General features: G+C 39.2%; 1 protein-coding gene across 4 annotated transcripts in view; it reads right to left on the bottom strand.

Annotated features, from left to right (window-relative positions):
* The window catches only part of AUTS2 (activator of transcription and developmental regulator AUTS2), a 1,022,921-nt gene that overhangs the window by 528,569 nt on the left and 471,204 nt on the right, over positions 1-23,148 (bottom strand). The window lies entirely within an intron of this gene.

Genomic DNA, 23,148 nt, shown 5'->3' with positions numbered 1-23,148 from the left:
TTGGCTGGGACAACAGCCCAGAGTTTAGTTCCAATTCTCCCTGAACCCTACTCTGCCAAGGGGAGAGGGGAGACCTCTGTGATGGGCTTGCATTTCAAATGACTCAGGTGAAGCCCACGGTATCCAGCTTAGCCAAAGCTGGAGCCAAGGTAAACAGAAAAGACAAGGCAGGAAAATGAGACGGCCCATTAAAACACAGTCATAAACCACCTGGAGCACAGACTGGCCCATGAGTCACACTAGGCCCTTAAGCTGCTGCCCACCTGCTGCCAAGGCATTCCAAAATACAACCTAAGACTTTATCTTGCAATAGCGGAGATTCACCAGGCCTTGGTGGGACCAGCTGAAAGTCTATTCTATATTTTTAGCAATATATAGCTATACGAAAACTGGCTATTCTCCCACTGCAACAGGGAAAAACAACTTCCCATTAAAATCATTTATCTTTATTGTTGAGAATGTTATAGATGTTCCTCAACCCCTCCTATTGCCCCCCTCCCCCAGATTCTCGCCCTGCCCTAGGCCTTCACCACACTGTTGTCTGTGTCCATGGGCAATGCATATACGCATATAAATTCTTTGTTTAAGCTCTTCTAGCCTCCCCGCCCCCTTCCCTCTAAGATTCCTCAGTCTGTTCCATGTTTCCATGCCTCCGATTCTATTTTATTCTATTTTATTTGTCAGCTTATTTTGACAAACAAAATCCCATTTTGTTACACCAGGAAGTTCAAAATGATGTCAGTAATGGCAAAGGAAACTGAGACCACCAACCCTCTGTGTCTTCCTAGACTTTCAGACAGTGGTCACTCAAAAAGAAAGTTATTTTTTAAAGGGTATCCAAGTGGTGCTGCCATTCATATTTCTCTTAAAACTTTCTCAGGACACTGTAAAGTGGTTAAAGATTCCACAGGGACACTCACTCATCAGGGGGCCAAAGGATGTAATACCAGGGGTCCAAAAATTAATTTCTCAAAAATGACAAATGAAAAAAGAATGATGCTATTTATAGAAGATCAAGCAATCAAACACATACCACTAACAGGAAGAAGAGCCAGTGTACATCAGCAATGACGTGAAGAAACTGTGGGGCTAGAAACAGATGAGATCACTGCAATGCAGTTCCAACAGATTTAACGCAAAAAGAATACACAAATCCCAGCTAGGGGTGCGATGGTGTACAGGAAACTTACATCTCTTGCACATGGTGAAAATGACCTTTCTTGGGGAGAAAAATTCCTTTCCCTAGTGACATCCCAGGCCAGAATCAGACTTTGTGTTATAAGGTTCAAACCTTTGCTCCCTCAGTTACCACCAGCCTCATAATCTGAGTCTCAATTTCATTTGTAAAATGTCAATAATAAAATATACCAGGTAGAACTTCTTAAAAATGACATGAGATAATACAAATAAAATATCTCATCAAATAACATGCAAAGCCCATAGCAAAAGTAAGTCTGGATCTCCCATGCCCCTACACCTCCGAAGCAGCACGGTGAGGTGATTGAGAGCACAGGTTCTCCTATCAGGCTATGCAAACCCTGGCTCAGCCAGCAACTACCTATATGACCTTAGATTTCTGAACCTTTCTACGCCTCAGTTTCATTACTGAAATAATGGAGATGGTAACTTTCCAGGTGTGGCTTGAGAGCTGTGCCTTCTTGATGAAGTGGTTGGGAGGAATAATTACCTGAAACATGCCTTAGAACAGTGCCTGGCACACAGCACGGCTCAACAACTACTAGCTAACTTGAATCATAATTATTATTATATATGGAATTTGGAAACTTTTTAAAAATTTAATTTCTTTATTAAGGTGTTACATATGTGTCCTTATTCCCCCATTACCCCTCATCTTCCCAATCATGCCCTCACCCCCTGTTGTCTGTGTCCATTGGTTAGGCTTATATTCATACACACAAGTCCTTTGGTTGATCTCTCTCCCTTTCCCCCACCCTCCCCTACCTTCTGACAGAATGCCTCCTTTGTAATTTTGAAAATCTAAAGGCAAAGCATTTAATCAAGTCAGACCTTCTGAGCATTCTACATCTCCTGTGAAGACCCTGATAATGATATTTTGCATTGGAATTATTCTTTTCTTGCTTTTTCAGGTATGGCTAATGTACTTTTTGACTTTAAGAAAGAAAAAAAAAAAGAGGTAAAACACGGAGAAAGCAGTTCATATCAGCAATGTAGTTATTAAACAGCAACTTCCCAGGTGTGGCTTGAGAGCTGAGCAAACCCAGCCCAACTTCCCTAAGACTCCCATTTTATATCCATTTTTGGTACAGAAACAACTTCACTCCAATGCCATGGCCTCCAGGCTGTGCAAGACAATCCTTCATCAGAGAGATGCAATTGTAATTGCTAGAGCATGCTCTTTGAGGCAAAAAAAAAAAAAAAAAAAAAAAAAAAAAAAAAAAAAAAAAAATACACTGAATACATTTTGGAAGATTTTTGAAAACAAGTATACTGAAACAAATACATTTTTTGAAGAATGATCCAAATTTAAATTAACACCACTTCATCCCAGTTAACAGTTTTACTCTTATCTTCTTAATCAAGAAGACTAAGTATTATGAAATGGTTTGGGCAAGCATGGCGGGTTAACTGTTTCTAAGAGTTCAAATCTATAACAACATTTCCTTCACACAAGCACTGTTGAGAAAAATAGTAATAGTGGTTTGGACAGGCAAACTCATTGCCATTTTACAGAAGAAGAAACTGAAAATGACCATAAAGTTGAACAATTTCTCTAGTTAGTTGCTTTTGAGCAAGTGTCAAGAATCTCTGACATTCTGTCCCTGGCTTCAGATGGTAGTCAGTGACACTCTACAGCTCTGGCCAACGAGTAATTTTCAGATAACTGCTTGGATTCCACAGAATACCAGAAAATACCAACCCTGGCCAGTTCAATGAATCCTTTACTACACCACACACAGGAAAGCTAAGTATGTGCTTGGGTGTACTCTAGATGTCCCTTCTCACCCTAATATCCTTTCTCCCTCTAGAAGTTTTGGGGGAAAGTTTATAAATTGTGATGACTTTCAGGGTCCAAATCTCATGAGCTCAGTTAAAGTGATAATTTCTCACTTATTAATCAAGTGCTATCACAATGATTATATCATAGACATAATAATAATGAAAGCAAATGCGATTTGCTTTCAGTAAACTTTGGCAGGCAATAACATTTCCTAATAAAAATACAGCCAGGAAAATAGTTTATGGTGTTGAGAGAGATATTAAAATGTGCAAAAAATGCACAGAGGAGAAAGGCATTAGGTATACATATTTCCCAGTTATTAAAAATTGAAAAAAAACCATAAAGGTGAAATTAATGTTACAGAACCTCCCGGCATCTCTAGAAATGAAGGGTTTAGGGTATATGAAATGTCTGCTGCTTTCGAGGATGTACCATAGCCAGCAGGAGAACCTCGGCATAGAATGTGAATGAGTAATGGGATAAGAGGCATCAGATGAAATTGAGAAGGAGAGTAAAATTTCCCATGAAAGAACGTTCTTTAATTATGAAGAAGGTTGTCTGGGATTACCCTGCAGAAATCTTTGCAAATCCTTGCTCTTTATACCTGGGTAAAATGAGAGCTACCTACAATGCCATTTTTTCCTGCTTTACTCTTTCAGGTCCACAGACAGAAAAAAGACTGAGCCCAGAGCAGCAGCAACATCAGAAGTGCTGCAGATGCTGGGAACAGAGGCAGAGGCCCAGGATTCAGCACCAGTAAGCTTCCTGGCTCCCAGGACCACAGCGCTGTGTGCTGAACAGAGGGTTTAGGATAGGCAAGCGGAGAATGGGAGAAGCTTGGTAGGAGAAAAAGGTTTCCATCACAAAGCATCAGCAATGAGGAGAAACTCTTGGCAGATGGGGAGATTCTGCAGTCATCTGACTCCTGAAAGGTAAAAACAAAAACAAAAACAAAAAACCCACAAAAACAAAACAAAAAAATGTAGTCCGTCTTAAAATCTCTGAGCAAGAAAGGGAGCAAAAACTACTAGAAAAAACCCCCACAAAACTTGTTTATAATAAAGACTACATTCTGTAGCAATTTCCTAGATTCCTGGGGTTAGAAATCTAGATTGCCAATGGATAAGTGAGCCTTAAAATCACATCCCTGCTGACAAAAATTCATTTCTTATAACCGTCTCCATTTACCGGAATGCTGAATCTTTCCCATGGGGAAGGAACAAATGAAAATGTTATTTCTCTGCTCATGAACTCATACCTTTCTGTCTGCTTTTCACTGTTGGCAATTTCATTCTCCTCCAAATTTGACTAAAGCCCGTGACCTGAGGGAAATAATGTCTATATAATAATCTTCTGAAACTCTAATTCTGAGTCATGTTTTTTTGGATGTTGCCTCGCAGTTTATGAAAATTGCACTGAGCTATGAAATGTAAGTGATGTGATGTCTCTGCCTAACATAATCATTTTGCTGGTGAACATGTTGCAAATACTAATGAAAAGGAGGCTCCCACAAAAGCCATGAGAGCTGGTTAATGGCCACAATCTAGCAGCAACGGCCCCATCTTCAGCTCTTTCCCTCATACTCCTCTCAGACTAGAACCGCAGAGGGTGACAGACAGGTGGTCAAAACCCAGTCAGGAAGAAGGGGAAAGAATTCACTTCTATTGGGATCCTCCTCTTGTCCCTGTATGCCTGAAATCTCGGACATCAATGCCTCTGAGCCTGGTACAATAGCATGCAATCTGACAGCTTGAGAACAACGGTGTACTGACTTTCCATTTTAAAGAAGACCTCAAATTAGAGACAGGACCAGTTATCTCTTCCTATGAGTTTGGCCACACAGTGCAATTAATGAATCTCTGAGTGCAGATAACTACGGTAGTATGCCTGGCAGTGGACCCTGCAAGGCTGAAATTTCCGTCTGTCATTTGGTGAATCTAACACAACCAAATGGAACTAGGATCGTTCTTCTAATTTCCCTCTAGCCCTTCCAATGTGTTCAATGAGGGAATTAAATAAGGAACGTCAGAAACATAACTTGCCCTTAGTATATCAAATTTCAAATCAAGAGAACTTTGAACATAAAATTCTGTGATCTGTAATGTCTGTGCACTTACTGTTACTACCAGAAAAGACAGGTAAATTATATAAAATATTAAAATTAATATTTAGTTATCAAACTGCCTTTTGAGGGGTGGTAGATGACAATCTTTTTCATTTTTGTTTTTTTTAAATAGAAAGCTTTGTTATTTGATATCCTCTCTCTCCTTCTGATTCTCAGCAAAATGAGGAGATTTATAGTTTTCCATTTTCAGCAAATATTACTGCAATTGTATTTGATTCCTGAGACAACTTAGGGAATGATGCAATGTTAGAAAATTAAGCAGTAAGTACAGGTTTTTTGTTTGTTTGTTTTGTTTTTACAGAGAGGAAGAGAGAGGGATAGAAAGTTAGAAACATCGATGAGAGAGAATCATTGATCAGCTGCCTCTTGTATACCTCCTACTGGGGATGTGCCTGCAACCAAGGTACGCGCCCTTGACCAGAATCGAACCTGGGACCCTTTAGTCCACAGGCCGACGCTCTATCCTCCGCCGAGCCAAACCGGTTTCGGCAGCAAGTAAAGTTTTATTAGAAACCAATATATATGTGATGTTACTACCTATGACATGCCAGCCCCCTTTTAACTGAAGAAAAAAAAACAAACTAGCAAGTATTACATTGAAATGGAAAATCATATTCCTTAACATTTATTTTGAAGATCATCATATATATTGAAATTATAGATATTTAAAGGAACCATAGGCCTCATAAATTCCTTCTGATTTACAATGAACGTATTTCACACAAACCTGGTTGAGTATTGCCGATGAACCAAGAGGTCTTGGTCCTATCCCCAAACAGGCACATGCCCTATTGTAAGCTCAATCACCAGTGGGGGGCATGCAAGAGGCTAATTAATGATTCTGATCATTGATGTTTCTCTCTCACCCTCTCCTTTCGTCTCTGAAATCAATAAAATTATGTGTGTTGGTTTTTTGTTTTGTTTTGTTTTAAAAAAAAACCTATACAACCTACAACCATATGGCACTCATAATTAAAAAAAATACAATAAAAATGTTAAAATCCTGACCATAAACCCTTCCAAAAGCTAAGGGAAGGGATAGGATTTTGGGTGGTAGGATAGTGGTAACATAATTGTTTTAAAGAAGGATTAACAATCATTTTTCATAAGCATTTTGCAGTTAAAAAATAAACCTCCAGACACATCTGAAGTACTTGATGCAGAAAATATCTTTTTAAAAAAAAAAAAAAAAACTATGTTTTTGTTGAATTTAGAGAGAAAGGAATGGAGAGGGAGAGAGTGAGAGAAATATTGAGGTGAGAAATATCAAACAGTTGCCTCCTGATTGGGATTGAACCTACACCCTTGGTATGTGCTCTGACTGAAAATAGACCTTTCAGTGCATGGGATGACACTCAATCAACTGAGACACAACAGTCAGGGCATCTTTTGTCCTTAACTTAAACAAACAAACAAAACAACCTATTATTTGAAGAAAGTTTACAAATAGGCTGGCCCATGTTTGCTACATGCAATAACTCATCAAAATGAACTCTAAAACCCTGATCCCTAATTTTATATCCACCTCATGTTACTAACCTAAATCTTTGAAGAATATCTAAACACACTTGTAAAGTGAGACTCTTTTACTGGGATTATGAGCATTCTGCTCTTTTGAAGTCTCTATCAATTTAATAAGGTTGTAAACTTCAAATTCAATTTTTCTGACTTACTCTTAATTTGAAGATTTATTCATATTTCTCCTGAAAAGGAGGATCTATTATTATGTCAATTATGAACATGAAAACTAAAATTATATTATTTTCTTTAGAAAATACCATATATTTGGGGTAACTTCATAATAAGGTTGATGAAGAAAAATTATGGTCTAATATTTAAGGCAAAAACATTATGACCTCAACAGTTACTGATTCAAAATATGTATTTCTAGGAGTAAAATTTGGAAGTTCACTCACTCACCCATCTACAAAGATCTTTTTATTCTTAACTACTAAAGAGTTATATCTGTCACATTAAACCTAATAAAAATTTCTAAATACGCTTAGGATTTTTCCAAACCCAGATTTAGACACGTATTTAGAATTCATTATCTTATTGCTATTCTGTTGCTCTCTGTGATTCTAAAATATACACCCAAAATCAGTTTCTTTAAAAGAAGACTAGGCCCTGGCAGGTTGCTTGCTTAGTTGTTTTGAGCATCTTCTAAATATGCCAAGGTTGCTGTTTCATCGTAGGTCAGGGCACATACAAGAGTCAACCCATGCTGCATAAATAAGTGGAACAAAAAATTGGTCTTTCTCTCTCTGTCTTCCCCCCCTCACCCCCGTCTCATCAATAAATAAAAAATAAGCACACTAAAACTTTTCACCTTTTGTTTTCACTGGTTTACTGGGTTGTGCCTCTTGATGACATGGAAGTCTTAATGCTTCCTATTCAGGGAGTTGAAACTACTGGGAGGTAAACATAATGAGGAAGGCCCCGGGGCTCAGCCAACACATGGTAAATGCTTCTTGACAGACTGATGGGTCATGTATCTTAAGCACCACTGCACACTTCAAACCCACAAGTTCAATCACAAACTGTCTAATAGTACCACTGCAGTGTAAAGCTAAAAGTAGATTCATGGCAACTCTGTGACAGTTTTACTAATATTTCTGAAGGCTTCAAGTTCTATTTTATAAGCCTGATCACTTGTCAAGTTTCAGGTATTTCATTTTATCTCAGGAAATTGCATTCCCCAAACAAGTCATGTGACAGACTATATGCTATTTAAGCCAAGTGTACTTAAAAAATATATTGTGTAATAAACTAATACAGATCTCAAGTGAATATAATTCTCATTTATTAAAAATGTGCATAGCATACCCTATATCTCTAAATAATTATAAATGTAAAATCAAATCAGATTATTTATTTCTTCTTTTATCTATTAGTTATTTAGAAGTATGTCATGTAACTTCCAAATATTTGGGGTTACTGTAAGTATCATTCTGTTACTGAGTTCTAGTTTAAATTGGTTTTGGTAGGTGAATATAATTTAAGTATATGTATATATAAATAAAGAGATAATATGCTTATTGGTCCTAATGGTGTCTCAGTCAAGACTGACCATTCAACAGGCTGCCTGTGCACAGGAACTGGTGGGTGGGGGCGAGGCGGGGACATGAGGCTGTGCTGGGGGAGGACCCCTGGTGAAGGTACAAGCAGACCCGCAGCATTGCCCAGCCTGGAGGGGGGCATCAGGACCGGCCATGGTGGCTCCCCCAGCAGAGGTGTGCATGGACCCATGGCACTGCTTGGCCTGGAGGGGTATGTTAAACACAGGCAGCCTCCTTGGCAGAGGCCTGTGCAGGACTGCAGTGCTGCCCAGCCAAGAGGGCAGGGAGCGGGGAAAAGGGAGGGGGGAGGAGTGCACATCAGGATGGGGGAGGAGCCTTGGTGGAGAGCTCTCAGCATTCCTGCACTGAGGTCTGAAGGTGCTAAGAGGAAGGAAGAGCAGATGGGCAGTTAGGAGGTTTGTGCCAGGAGGGAAGACCAGATAGACAGTTAGGGGGATCAGACAAGGAGGGGAGAGCAGTTAGGGCCATCAGGCAGGCAGGAGATCAGTTAGGGGCATCAGGTAGGCAGGCAGGTGAGTGCTTAAGAGGCAGTAGTTCTGGATTGCAAGAGGGATCCCAGCTGAAACCGGTTTGGCTCAGTGGTAGAGCGTCGGTCTGCGGACTGAAAGGTCCCAGGTTACAGTCAAGGTATGTACATTGGTTGCGGGCACATCCCCGGTAGGGGGTGTGCAAGAGGCAGCTGGTCGATGTTTCTCTCTCATCGACGTTTCTAGCTCTCTATCGCTTTCTCCTCCTCTCTGTAAAAAAAAAAAAAAAAAAAAAAAAAAATCAATAAAATATATTTAAAAAAAAAAGAGGGATCCCAGATTGGAGAGGGTACAGGCCAGGATGAGGGACATCCCCACCCCCACTGTACAAATTTCATACACCAGGCCTCTAGTATATATATATAAAAGCCAAATGACCGGTCAACCAGTTACCATGATGTGCACTGACCACCAGGGGGCAGACGCTTGACACAGGAGCTGCCCTCTAATGGTCAGTGCACTACCACAGCCCATCTCCCACAGCTGGCCAACCACCTGTGGTCCCTCCCCCTGGCCAGTTGGCCCCCATCAACCCCTGGTGCTAAACCATTTGTGGACAACCTGCTTCTGTGTCAGGGTTTCATATATAGCAGAGCAGTTCCCTCACTGTGATCTATTGAAAGTCAGCCCTTGGCACAAGGGTTTGTCTGACTCCTGTCCTCTGCCTTCCCTGGGGGCTGCCTGCCTGCCATGGTGGCAGTGGGAAGGCAAGAGAAGGGGGAGGGAAGGAGGTGGGGAACCGCATGGTGGCGGGGCACCAACAGTGGCATCATTGTCTGGTGTCCATTACTTCAGCGCCCAGCCTGGTGACTACTGCCTCTTCCCCAACCCCACTGGGGCCTTCAGGCCCGTACTAGGAGTGGGAACTGGGGGTGGGTGGCAGCAGATGCAGCCCCTTTCCCAGGAATGCTGAGAGCCAGCTCCCTCCTTGGAGCCGGCAGCCAACCTCCTGCGGTCCTTCCATCGCACCCCGTGCACAAATCTGTGCACCAGGCCTCTAGTTTATGATAATGCTGTGTCATTTTTATAAAGATAATATTTTCTTTAATAATACAACTAAAGGACAGTAATCAGACTGGGAGTCATTTGCTTCTTTTTATAGTAGGAATCACAGAAAGTTTGAGAAAATGCAAAGGTTTGTACAATGGAAGACTCTCAAAGAAACTGACAGGACAAGAACCAAGTAGTAAAAACAACAGAGAATTTTTAACTTCAAACTCAGGCGCACAAACTAAAGGTTCCCCTTTAGTTCTCAAACTGTCCCTAAAAAAGATTCAGAATATGAAATTTGACATTGCAGACTTCTTTTTAATAAAAACTATTCCCTTAAGAAACTGTCCTCAAATTATATTTTTCTTGGAATACTTGGAGTTGATCTAATCATTGGTTGTCATCCTTCCATTCAAAAAATGAAGAAATGAGGAACTGTTCTGGTGATCCTGTGACAGGGCATGTCAGTAACTATTTGGAAGGTAATACATTTAGAGAAACCCTTTCAATAACTCCAGCTATATTTTTCTTTGACAGGCAATACTGTCCCTGTAATTCCTTTTGGAAATTTTGTAAAAAATTACATCATGAAGCCACTGGATGTCACTGCAGGTTTATGGAGTGTTACCCACTAGGGTTTAAACTGGGCTATAAATAAAGAAACTCTTAAAGTGCTCTAAAAGGAATGGGAAGTAAGTTGTCAGGCTCTCAGGATTTATCGGTATCACACTAATGCACTGGTGATACGTCATATGCCAATAATAAGACCTTCTATCTGAAAATTCTTGAATTAGAAGCTTAATAAAAAGATGAGGAACAAATAAGGCTAACAGGATCTAGTGGCCAAGTATAAGAATACAGGGCAACAAGCCCAATCCTAACAATCAAAGAAAAAAAAATATTGTGAGTGCAAGGAGACATTAAAAAGTTGAAGATGGTCTATTCTCCAGAAGGTGAGATTTTATGGCAATGATAAAAACAAACCTAAAAAAAATCCAAACACACACACACACACACACACACACACACTCTTAACATAAAATAATGATTGCATCACCTGCTATGTGATAAGCCTTGGAATTTTTCAGCGGAAAAAAAGACAAACAAGAAGAATTGGGGAAATTATTCATTAAACAGGCACAGCAAGTTTAATAGGAAATGCCGTATGTCCCCAAGGAAGTCAAATGTTTAGATTTACTCCTGTTTTCTTTATAACATCTCTCTCCCTAGAAATTACTAAAAGACTCAAAAACAGGACTTTGTCTTCAAGAAAAAAAAGTGATTTAAGTAAAAATAAATGACTAATTCCCCCGCAAATAGAACTCCATGGCATCAGTTTCAGCATCATTATATTAGGAATACACAAGTTTGTTTCCATATTGATTCATTCCAGTTGAAATTTGCATGCAATTTACAAACATCCCCTTCCACAAATGTCTTCAGTTAGTTATATTCTGCGCTTGGCATGACAAGATTACTGCAAATTACAGCTTCCTCAAAGAAGAATCTGCTAAAAAAAAATAAAGTCACAATTTCATAGGAAGTAATGGAAAAGACAATCATTGGTTTAGGAAGAACGAACAGCGTTACATAGCTAGTACATTATTCCACAATTCACCAGTGTCAGACATCAGTGAAAAACCTTTCACCACCTCCCTGCTGATATATAAAAGCACGGTTCCTGACACTGACAGCCACATGTAGGAAAGTCAACTATAACATGATGTATCAGGGTGATAAAATGTTGTTAGAAAAGCTTACAACAGTGTGAAAAGAAAAATTTGTTTCAAAGGCCATTTTTCCTGAGTGTCAAATTCAATCACCTATGCCAGCTAACAAGCCATCTATGAGTCTAATTTTGGTTAATTTGGGAATTGTTTAAGGCGGTAGGAGTTATTCTTTCAGTTGTTAGATAGGACAAGGTTCTCCAAGTCTGGGCAGTTCTTACTAAATGCTATTCTTGTTAAATGTTATAATATAGTCCAGTATTTTTCAGATGCAGCTGTAAACAGGATGAGCTTGATAGGAACTCAACTGGGAAAATGTAGCCAATTGCGAAGAAAAAATCAACATGTAATTAGCCCAACAGTGTACATAAGCAGAGGCTAAGCCTTCCTTTCAAGGGACAGTTTTGGATGTGAATTCCCTATCTCCTTTACTTGCTGCAAGTAAATAAAACTACCTAATGACACCCACTGTGAGAGGGTACAGGCCTGGCTGAGGGACACCCCTTTCCCCAGTGTACAAATTGCATGCACCAGACCTCTAGTCAATCAATAAAAAAATTAAACCAAAAGGGAGTCCACAATCATAAAGTTAAGGTGAGCAGAGAGCTTTCCGTAGGAGAAAGATCTAGCATCAACCAGGCAAAGCAGGAGAGTCAGCAGAATCCAGGCAACTTTTTTATATGGTGGGCTACTTTTCTCAGGTATTTTAGCAGCAACATCATGGTCTCCAAATAACTCATCTAAATATATTTGGCCATCAAACATTCCATTAATATAACAAGCCCTATTAAGTTAATAAATCCTCTTCTATGAAGTTAAGAGTACAAACATATTATTTTTGGAAAGTATCACTTAAATTTTGAGTGTTTCTAAAAATCACACATAAAATATTTTTTTGGTTACTAAATATAAAAAAGAACAAACTAATAATCCTTTGATTAGATGGAAACTCTGAGGGTAATGGGTAAACTACAAAAAAAAAAAAATCTGAATGTTTGTCTTCTATAGACACCCATTCAAGGCTGCCAAACAGCAGTGGACATAACACTAAAACTAAAAGGAGGTAAGGGACCCCACTGACATCTTTATATAACCCTCATCCTGTTGAACAGCATAAATAAAATCTTATGTCTGAACTCTAATAAGATTCTTTGTTCTTCATTTTTTAGTCACTCAAATTAAGAATCAGTGAAGTTGACTGAAATGGCAAAATATTTGAGATGTACAGTTAAAATGTTCACTAATTGACAATTCCTGAATTATTATTTCTGATAAATAAGTTTGTATATTTGTAAAGGTATCTAGTTCTTCCTTGAAAATTTGCACAAATTTAGTATCCAAACATTCCCAGCATTCCACTGGCACTGTGTTTGGGAATCATGTATGCTATAATAAAAATTATGGACTATTTTTCATGTTATCAGCTCAAGCCATAACAAATCAGAACTCTACTATATTACACATCACCCCCATGTAGTACTCCCATAAAATATACAAAATTCAATATAAAAATTGGCTTAAAACATCCTTATGTCCAATTTCTGCACTACAGTCCTCAAGTTTCTTTTGCAATTCATATACTCTTTTTGTTTTGATTGACAGAAACTCAGAGACATTTAACCACATGAATTTCACACTGCATTTCACACTGGGGTCCTGCCAACATTTTGGGACACCCACATAGAGTGATCTAACAAGTCACTTGAGTTAGCAGAGAGAATAACAACTGCTTCAAACATGTGCAGGATTCAGCAGGACAGAAATCATGGCATCCTCCAAAGATGCCATCTTGTCATCTGATGCTCGATGTCCCTGAAGCAGCCTTAAAGAAATAGAATCTCCCAAGATGCATTCTAACAGGGTCAAGGAATCATCAATGTTCTGGGAAGAGATTATTAAAATGTGATGCAAGTTGATTCTACAGTAAAAGCAATCAAAAGAAAGCAGAGCAATAAATAATATAGAAAGCTGTTTATCTAGAGTTTCCTAAAATTATGCTTTGGTCCAAAAAATATGTAATATACTATCACTAATAATAATGAAGGGAAAGAATAATGGATAAGACATTATTTACATATTTATTGCCTCTGATCCAGCCAGCTCTACAGTCCTCTAGGTAAATCACACAGAAACAAGAACTTCACAAGTTCAACACATAATACGGCAATTTATCACCTTTTCTTTTTATTTCTAAAAGGGAAATGCCATTCATGAACTGTGTGAAACACCAAATCACATCTATAGTGCAGGCTGCCCCCTGAACGCCAGACCCCCACTCCCACAGGGAATCTTTCCATTGACGTCCTACAAACCTCTAAAATCAACACGTCCAAAATTTAACTCAGTAAACAAGTGGACACAAGAACACGCTTCTAACCACTACTAAGAATGCCTCTCTTGTGAATCGCACCAGCTTCTCTTGTGAAGGAGGCAGATTCTCTGCAGTCATGTTGGAGAGCACTCTGAGCTCACTGCCACGTTTACTCCGTGACCTAGTCCTGTTAATTCTATATCCTAAGTTTCTCTACAACTGTCTCCCTTCCCTCCCCGCAGCACTGTCATTGTAGTTGGTGGTGGTGGTGTTTTTTTGTGTGTTTTTTTTCTGTAATATCTTTTTGCCTCCAAACTTACCCTTATTTAGCCTTCTACCTCAATACTACTGAGTGATCTGTCTCACACACAATCTCATCACTACCCTCTGCTATTTAAAATCTTTCAGTGGTTCTCTATTACAGCGTTTTTCAACCGCTGTTCCGCGGCACACTAGTGTGCTGCAAGATGTTGCCTGGTGCAGACAAGACAAGAATTTTATAATTTTTCACTATTTTGTTTACTTAATATTTCATAATAAAGTAATTATAAAATACTTTCTTTGTGTTTATTTGATTCCTATTCAAGAGAATTACTTTATATATAGTCAATATAGGCACAGAGTTAAATTTTTTAACATTTTCTAATGGTGGTGTGCCTCGTGATTTTTTTCATGAAACAAGTGTGCCTTTGCCCAAAAAAGGTTGAAAAACACTGCTCTATTACCTTCATTATAGAATGCAAACTCTTTAACAAGACTAGTTACACCTATTTGTGACCTGGCGCCTTCCTAACCTCATTTTTGCAGTTTCCATGCATTTTAGAAAACCTATAGGCCCTTGAAAGCATCATGCCTCCAGCCTTTTGTTTTTTCCACGTGGTTTTCCATGGAATGCAGGCCCATCTTTAGCTGTCTGGCTAACACCCACTCCCATTCCAATCACCTGTTCAGGCATCACAACAGAAATCTTCCTAGTTTATGCAGTTATATTCCTGAGAGGGACATCACACTCCTAATTGTTTGCTTCCCTATCTCCACGCGCGCCCCCCCCCCCCCCGCACCCATTTCCATCTCAATGCCATGGAATCATTCAAGTAGCTATTCTCAAATTAGATGGGTTCCACCAGGTATAATTTTCATAGTCCCCCCAGGCATTCCAGTTTAAGAATCTATCCCTTAAGAGCAGAGACTATATCTTTCATCCCTAGCTGAAACCTTTCAAAGTGCTTGAATCATTACAGGCTCTAAAGGAGGGTGAAATGAATCACCGAGCAAAGAAATAAGAAAAAGAGAGAGTGCCTACAAGGAAAAATACCAGAGGATGAGCACAATAAAAGTGATACATGCTGACTAAATAAGGAACGATTAACAGAAAAGAAAGAATACTAAGAAATGGCAAGTACTTCGAAAATTGTACAATAATGCAGTCAAATTAAATAAAAATGTTTAATCAGTTTACCCTAATAATTAAACTCCCAAAATTATGTGCAGGCAGGGGTGCACCACTGGGAAATTATTCTCCATGTATACAAATGAACAAACCAAACCAAACAGACATAAATGGATGCTAGGAGATCTTGTGGAGTTATAAGGCATCCTAAGAATCCTCAACTAAGCACCAGAGCATGGTGTAGAGCTCTACAAGAAGCCTGCTGGCGAAAGAGTCTTTCCCGTTAGCCCACCTGAACGCCGAAGACTTAACTCCTAAATCTCTTGGCTGAGCCCAGTGATTGCATGGAGAGGCAGAAAGAGGGGACTCAGCCATCGGAAACTCTACTTCCTAATCCTGTCCCCACAGTAGAGCCCGGAGAAAAGCCCTCTCTTCTATTCAGCCCACAGCTGCCCTCACTGTGAGTCACTTTCCAATTCCCCATGGCAGGGCACTCTGGGAAAGCAACTGCTTTGGCTGCCATCTGATAGGCACAGGTGGCACCACCAGCTGCAAGTAATTTAGCTCTGACTGGCATTGCTACATCTCTTGGACTTTACATCCTCTCTGACAACAGAGAGGAGTGTGAGGGAACAGGAGCCAAGAGGAAAAGACAGTATGAGAGGGTCAGAGGGGATGTGTGAGGGAGGGAATGACATTCTCAGGAAACCCGTTAACTGAGGCTGTCACTTGTGTTCATTCTCCTGCAAAAATGGCTAGATGAATTGTGGATACAGACAATCAGGTCAGACATCAGGCCAGTAGTATCCACATGTCAGCAGACAAAACCAACAGGATGCTTCACACGTTCCCTACCAGGCCAGAAACTGACATCACTCCTTGCCTGGCGGATGGCAATATTCTGGGTTGAAGTTCCAGGTGCAAATGATTCTTCCACAAATGAGCCCACACTAGCTTCTCTCTTTCCTCCACACAGGTCTGGTGTCCAGCCCCTTTCTTTCTGAGCTCCCAAATACTGGGTCACCCTAGTAAAGTGTAATCCCAGCTTCATGCTGGAGAATTAAAGGCCGAGGGAAAGGATAGGAGTTGGGTATTTGGCAAGCTATGAATTTATTATTTTTTTTCTTGGTGCCCTCTTTTGATTCCTAATGAAGATGAGGACCACCAAAGAAACACCAAGTCAGAGGATCAGGAACACAGGGCAGCCAGCCACCAAGGACCACTTCATTATAAGAGTGCTAGTGTTCTCTTCCTAAAAGAGCAAAAATCTCTGACCTCTAAAAAAGAGAGGCAAGGGCTCAAGGGCTAACTGTTTCTCAATGTATTTTGAAGCTATAAACTGAACAAGGATTAGCTGGATTCAAGGCTCCCCACACACTTTCTCTTTACACCTCTCTTCTTATTACCTCCTTTTCTCTCTTCCTAGGAGCTTTTCACTGTTTCTTAAAAGTAGGAACCGAACTATGAGATTCTAAGACATGCTTTATTCCCACACTAAATACTCCCCAATGTTCAAGCCATGGCTTTGCTTACTTTTCACACAAAAGCGGAACAGGCAATCATGCGACATGAGAGAAATCCCATCATACCAGGGCCACCAAATAAGGCTGCTGTCAAGCTACACTCCTGGTGAACACGACTCCAAAGCTCATTTCTGCAATGAGACTTCCCCTGGAGAACAACACCGGGGGACCTGCATTTCCACCATTTGTCCACCATCCAGAACTGAAATATCATTGCTGACATGTACACATATGGGACAGTTTGACATAGAAATTGGGACTCAAAAGAACTGTTGGCCCAGAAAGAAACTCACTACAGACTCACTCATTTGCCTCCCAGCATAACCATTATTGCTTGTCTCATTTTCAGTTCTTATAAGTGTATTTCTTGTATCACACGATCTCACACATCTAGGGGAAATAATGAACATAAAGTGATGAACAAAAACAGACCTAGAGACAGGGAAGCATCAATAAGACTGTCAAACCTCAGAGGGAAGGTAGGGGAGGGAGAGGGAAAAGGGGAGAGATCAACCAAAGGACTTGTATGCATGCATATAAGCCTAACCAGTGGTCACGGACAACAGGGGGATGGAGGCATACGTGGGGATGGGGTTTGGAATGGGAATGGGGGGATGAGGACAAATATGTGACACCTTAATCAATAAAGAAATTAAAAAAAAAACACAAAAAAAACAGGCTGGCAGCAGGGAGTGTGCTTGTTGTGCTCATCAACTGCTTTTCCACCAAATCTGGAAAGCAGTTCCCAGAGGGGTTCCCACAGCTCCTAACTAACCCATTCATCAAACATAGAGTGCTACAATTTGACCCAATAAAGCAATTATCAAATGTACCCTTCTAATACTAAAAGGGGGGAAAAAAGTGCCAACTAAATACAGCTGGAGATCCAAGCAGTGAGTTTCACTCTGAGGCCAATCCAGTGGATTTCATGCCACGTTTGCCCTCCTTCCTGGTACCCTATTCTACACTCCAGTCACCATGCTATCCTCAAACAGAGTTCATCATGGTTAAGTGATGGCATTGTTTTTGCAACCTTTACAGGGTAAGATACAGTCTGCTCAGTTTAGGACAGGGGGAACACAAAAATGAGCTGAGGCCCCGAGGGGAAAAAAAAATGCTAAATGTTTTTGTATTCAAGTTAAGAAGAATAAAAATAACCATGTTTCACTGCCTTGAATACTTTAATAGTAGTAGATTTTAGAAATCATTTTACTCACTACTATCTTGAAAACAAAATATATCTAAACAAGTTTTCTTTTCATAAAATGTATCTTCAAAATACATAGATTCCTTCCATTCAAGTCAAAGAAAGAAATTGTTTTTCCCTTTTCGCTCACCCATTTTTGCTGGCATACCAACATTCCAGTCCCCAAAATTTACTGAAATGCTTGTTTGATGGAGACATTTTTCTTCAGGAAATGACATAGTGACATAGGTAAAAGGTGATTTGGATAGACTGCTGTGCCACAAATTGTCAGGATCTGATTTAGAGACCTTGCTTTTATCAAGAAAGACAGTTGGATGTCTGCTTTAAAGAAGTACTGGGAATATTTTCATCAAAAGTTTGAATTGAAAAACAGTAGGAGGTAAATATCTGAGATGTTGCCCAGAAAGACTGCTATATCTGTGCAATTACCATTAACAGGGGACAGCAGTAGTTCAATGAAGTAATTCAATCTGGTGGCCTACATTTTATCAGACAGCAATTTTGAGTTCCGACATAAAAGGCTACCACAAAAAGGACTGGGCTCTTTTGTATGCATTTTTCTCTCCTCTAATTCTATATATATAAATATATAAAGGATGTATTTGCTTCACAAGACCCAATCCTGTATCTATGAACATTTAACAAAGAACCATGAGATATTTTCTCATGGAAATATGCATTTAGAAATTCTCCAGAGTGATTTTATGTATTTAGTTTTCTGAGCTAGAGAGAGATTAGGGTACAATACAAGAAGATAGGAGAAAATGGAGACAGATCCCAAGGCATTACAAACAGCATTAAAAAAGCTCTACTGAAGTATGATTGATACAAACTTCATATACTTAAAGTGCACAATTTGATAAAGTTTGACATATGAATATATCTCTAGAACTTATGGCAATTAAGATAAAGAACATGAAAAAAAAGGTATTATAAATACAGCAATGAGAAAAACCTAGAAGCACTGCTATTTTATTGTCAATGACTTGGATGGAGATCAAGTATTCATGCATACAGGACTGGGTAATTTTCACTAGCATGGAGGTAAGAGGGACAATGATGTCTTAGATGACAGAATCTAAATAGCTTAGAATAATGGGCTAAATGCACTAAGTGTACCATGATGAACTTTAACAGAGGTTAAATACATACATATATGAGAACAAAGATTTAACAATATCAAATAGTAAAAAGTCCTAAGAGTTAGTTAAGTCTCACTGTCATCAGGAGATGAAAACAGTGAGTCAAAGGTATGAGGAAAATTGGTGTGATCTTCATCTATGCCAACTGTAGGACAGTACCAGCATGAGAGAGGTGAGAACAATACTCAGCTTCCTGTGTTGTTTCAGATTGGTAGCCAGACAATGTGATTTAAAAAAACACACAGCTAAGTATTTTTTTTAAATTGTTGATACTATTACATTTGTCCCCATGTTCCCCACCTTTTCCCACCTCTAGCCAGCCCCACACTACCTTCCCTCTGGCTATCACATTACTGAGGTCTGTGTCTATGTGTTAAGCCTATATGTTCTTTGGCTAATTCCTACTCCCTTCCCTCCGACAGTTGTCAGTCTGTCCCATGAACCCATGCCTCAATAATTCTCACTGATATAACTGACATATAACATTAAGTTTAAGATATACATTGGTTTGATACATTTATATATATGTGTGTGTGTATGTATATATATTATATGTGTGTATGTGTGATTATACACACACACACACACACACACACACACACACACACACAATAGGAGTACCAGTTTATAATGCGAATTATTTTCAATAGAATGAATTACACATGTTGGTATATATGCGATTTGATATGTATGGTAGTTTGTTGTACTGACAAACTTAAAAACTTCATATGTCAAATTTTCTGAAGGTGTTAACATCATAGATATTTTTATGCTTAAATATGCCGAATTTAGGGCCAAAAAAGAGCATTTGTGGGAAGTTTTAATCCATTACTTTATTTTGAAGAAAAGTGTTTGGAATACTTTGGAAGCTTATGGTGAACATGCTCCATCTCAAAATACTTGTGAACGCTGGTTTAAATGCTTTAAAAGTGAAGATTTTGATGTGATAGATAAAGAACGTCCAGGTCCACCTAAAAAGTTTGAAGACCAATTACAAGCGTTATTGGATGAAGATGCATGTCAAACTCAAAAACAACTTGCAAAAGATTAAACGTTGCTCAGCAGACAATTTCCAATCATTTACAAGCAATGGGAAAGATTTTAAAGGATTACAAGCAATGGGAAAGATTTTAAAGGAAGAAAAATGAGTGCCACATAAACTGAACGAAAGACAAATGGAAAACCGAAAAGTCATCAGTAAAATATTGCTTCAACAGCACGAAATAAAGTCTTTTTTTGCAATGAATTGTGGTTGGCAATAAAAAGTGGATTTATTTTGAGAATTCCAAGTACACAACATCATGGGTTGATCCAGATCAACCATCAATATCGACTGCAAGACCAAATCTTTTGGAAAGAAGACAATGTTCTGCATTTTGTGGGATCAGGAAGGTTGGTGTATTATGAGCTTCTAAAACCAGGTGAAACCATTAATACTGACGGCTACTGACAACAAGTAATCAATTTGAACCATGCTTTGATCATGAAATGACCAGAATGGTTCAGAAGACACGGCAAAGTAATTTTGCTTCATGATGACGCACCAACACACACTTCAAAACCAGTTAAAGACACGTTAAAAGATCTTGCCTGGGAAGTATTAACCCACCCACTGTATTGACCAGACCTTGCTCCTTCAGATTACCACTTGATCAATGGCACACACATTTTCTGAGCAGCACTTCAAAACGTATAAAGAAGTGGACAATTGGGTCTATGCATAGGGTCATTAGTATATTTATATGTATACTAGAAACCCAGTGCATGGAATTTGTGCACGGGGGTGGAGGGCTCTCAGACCAGCCTGCACCTTCTCCAATCCAGGACCCCTCAAGGGATGTCCAACTGCAGCTTTAGACCCAATCCCTGGGATCCAGCCTAATGTGGCAGTCATATATCCCTCTCACAATCCTGGACTACTGGCTCCTAACTGCTCACCTCACTACCCTTCTCTGCTGGCCTGGTCACTCCTCACTGCCCGCCCCCCCTGCCAGCCTGCTCACCCCTAGCAGCCTGCTGTGCAGTCATTTCGTCATCCCTCACTCGCCGCCCTTCCTGCTTTGTTACTCCATGCAGTCTGCTGTTTGGTTCTTATTGTAATGGCATCCTGGACAATATGCATATTCCTCTATTATTAGTATAGATTATTAGTATAGAAGATGGAATTATTCAGCAATGATGAGAATGAAATCCTGCCATTTGTGACATGGATGGACCATAAAAGCATTATGCTAATGAAGATAAATCTAACTGAGAAAGACAAATACTGTATGATATCACAAGGTGATTTTTGACATCCATCCCTTCTTTCCCAGAGGTTCCGTAACTCTAATCCTATGTAAAGTTAAAATAATAGGTCTATTTTAATTAACAAGTTGAAAGCTGGCAATTTAGTAACATAGAGATGAAAACAACTTGTAACTATATTATGCCTTTCTACAAAATGTAGATTAAGACTTCCATTTTGGTCACATGCTTAGCTGTTTAATATTTAATTAAAAGACTATGTTGGATTCCCTAGTTTCTTTTGATTCTCAGAATGTTCTAGTATTAATGCTCCTTTTGTTCAGGAAAATCAGGTTTTCATATTACAGAACAAGTTCCTTTAGAAAGGCATTAAATAAATTCTAAAGGAACCAAATTTCTTGTGTCCTTTGAGTTTGGGGTTTATATGTTAACCTCCAAAGATTTTTTCTGAACAGGAGACAGCCCTATCTTCCCTGGGCAAAGTCAGGGCTATTTCACACAAAGATAGAAAAAAAATGAGTTATTGATAGGATCCTTTTACAAAACATAAAATGTGAATGTTCTCTTTAGGGACTAAAATGGAAAAGGGGGGCTCTTGGGAGTAATTAGAGAAATATAGCACACACCCTAAGCCTGGATGAGTTTTTGGTGGATCTCCGTAATCCTACCCCCATGATTCAGTGTCTCCCCAGTTTCCTTCTGGGACAGCCCTGCTGCCCCTCTAGTCATCTGTAGGTCTGGACAAGATTTTATGAGATGTGATGAACATATGAAATATTAGGAGTACACTAGAACCTATAGTTGTTATGCCTCTCTGCCTTTTAAATGGCTCTTTACAATCAGAGGCCATTATATACAGCAGCATATTCATACAGGAAACACTGCAATTATCTGGCTTCACCACACCTCTGCAAATCTGCTAGTACTTTACCGTTCATAAGCCCTAAAAGACAGTCATCACCTTTGGCCGTGCTTCTACTGGAGAATAGCCACAATCTGAATTTATTACCAGCAAATTGTCAATAGAGACCGATAGTTCTTGTTACTTTTTTCCTTCATTTTATTTTGTTTTCACCCTGAAACCAGATACCAAAGATTTCACAGCAGAGATTAAGTGTAGTATAAGGCAGGTTTCTTTAACATGACTACTAGTGAAGCTAATTACTACCAAAAAAAATTTGGAGATCATTCATTAGCCTAGTAAGCAAATTAAGGTTTGTTAACAGTGATTTATAATGCCAATCCCAGAGGAGCTGTGCTGGTCTTTTCAAGTATATGTGTACTGGACCTGACAGTTTATTAACTGTGCTGTATCTTCTCACCATGGTGCTTTTGTTAAAACGGCACTGCATTTTAAATGGATAAACATTTTTACAAGAGCAAAATACATTTTAAATGTTTGGCTTCTGAAGTCAAGTACTGGGAGATAAGTGAAGTGTCTCAAACTATCTAAACCTCCAATAACTCTTGTTTACTGCTACAGCTGACTATAGGAAAATGTGACACTTGGAGTTAAAATAGCACTTTTCCTTTTTAACAAGCCCCAGTTGTGTTTTTTAACCTCTTTCCAAATGATACTCCTGGTGTTTCACCAAGCTCTAAGTTTCTTATGCAATGGATTGGGAGGCATCTAATTTACAATTTCAGGAAAAACATTTTTTTTAAAGTAGTTAAGAAAAGGACTAGGGCTTTTGATTTGAAAGATTGATAGTCCATAAAACTCCAGGCCAGATACATCTATCGAAGGTTGTATGGGTAGTTAGCAAACACCCCGGGGTCTGACACTGCCCACAGCTCATTTTATACAGCTCATGCCAACTAATCCAACATCTCTGCAATTTGGAAATTTCCAACCTTCCTCAAAGCCAGTGTCAGAGAAAAAAGAAAGAAAATAAAAAT

The sequence above is a fragment of the Pipistrellus hanaki genome (assembly GCF_964339955.1).
Source record: "Pipistrellus hanaki genome assembly, chromosome: 4".
NCBI classification, from domain to species: Eukaryota; Metazoa; Chordata; class Mammalia; order Chiroptera; family Vespertilionidae; genus Pipistrellus; species Pipistrellus hanaki.
Note: the sequence above shows the minus strand (reverse complement) of the source record. Positions and strands in the feature narration are given on the sequence as shown.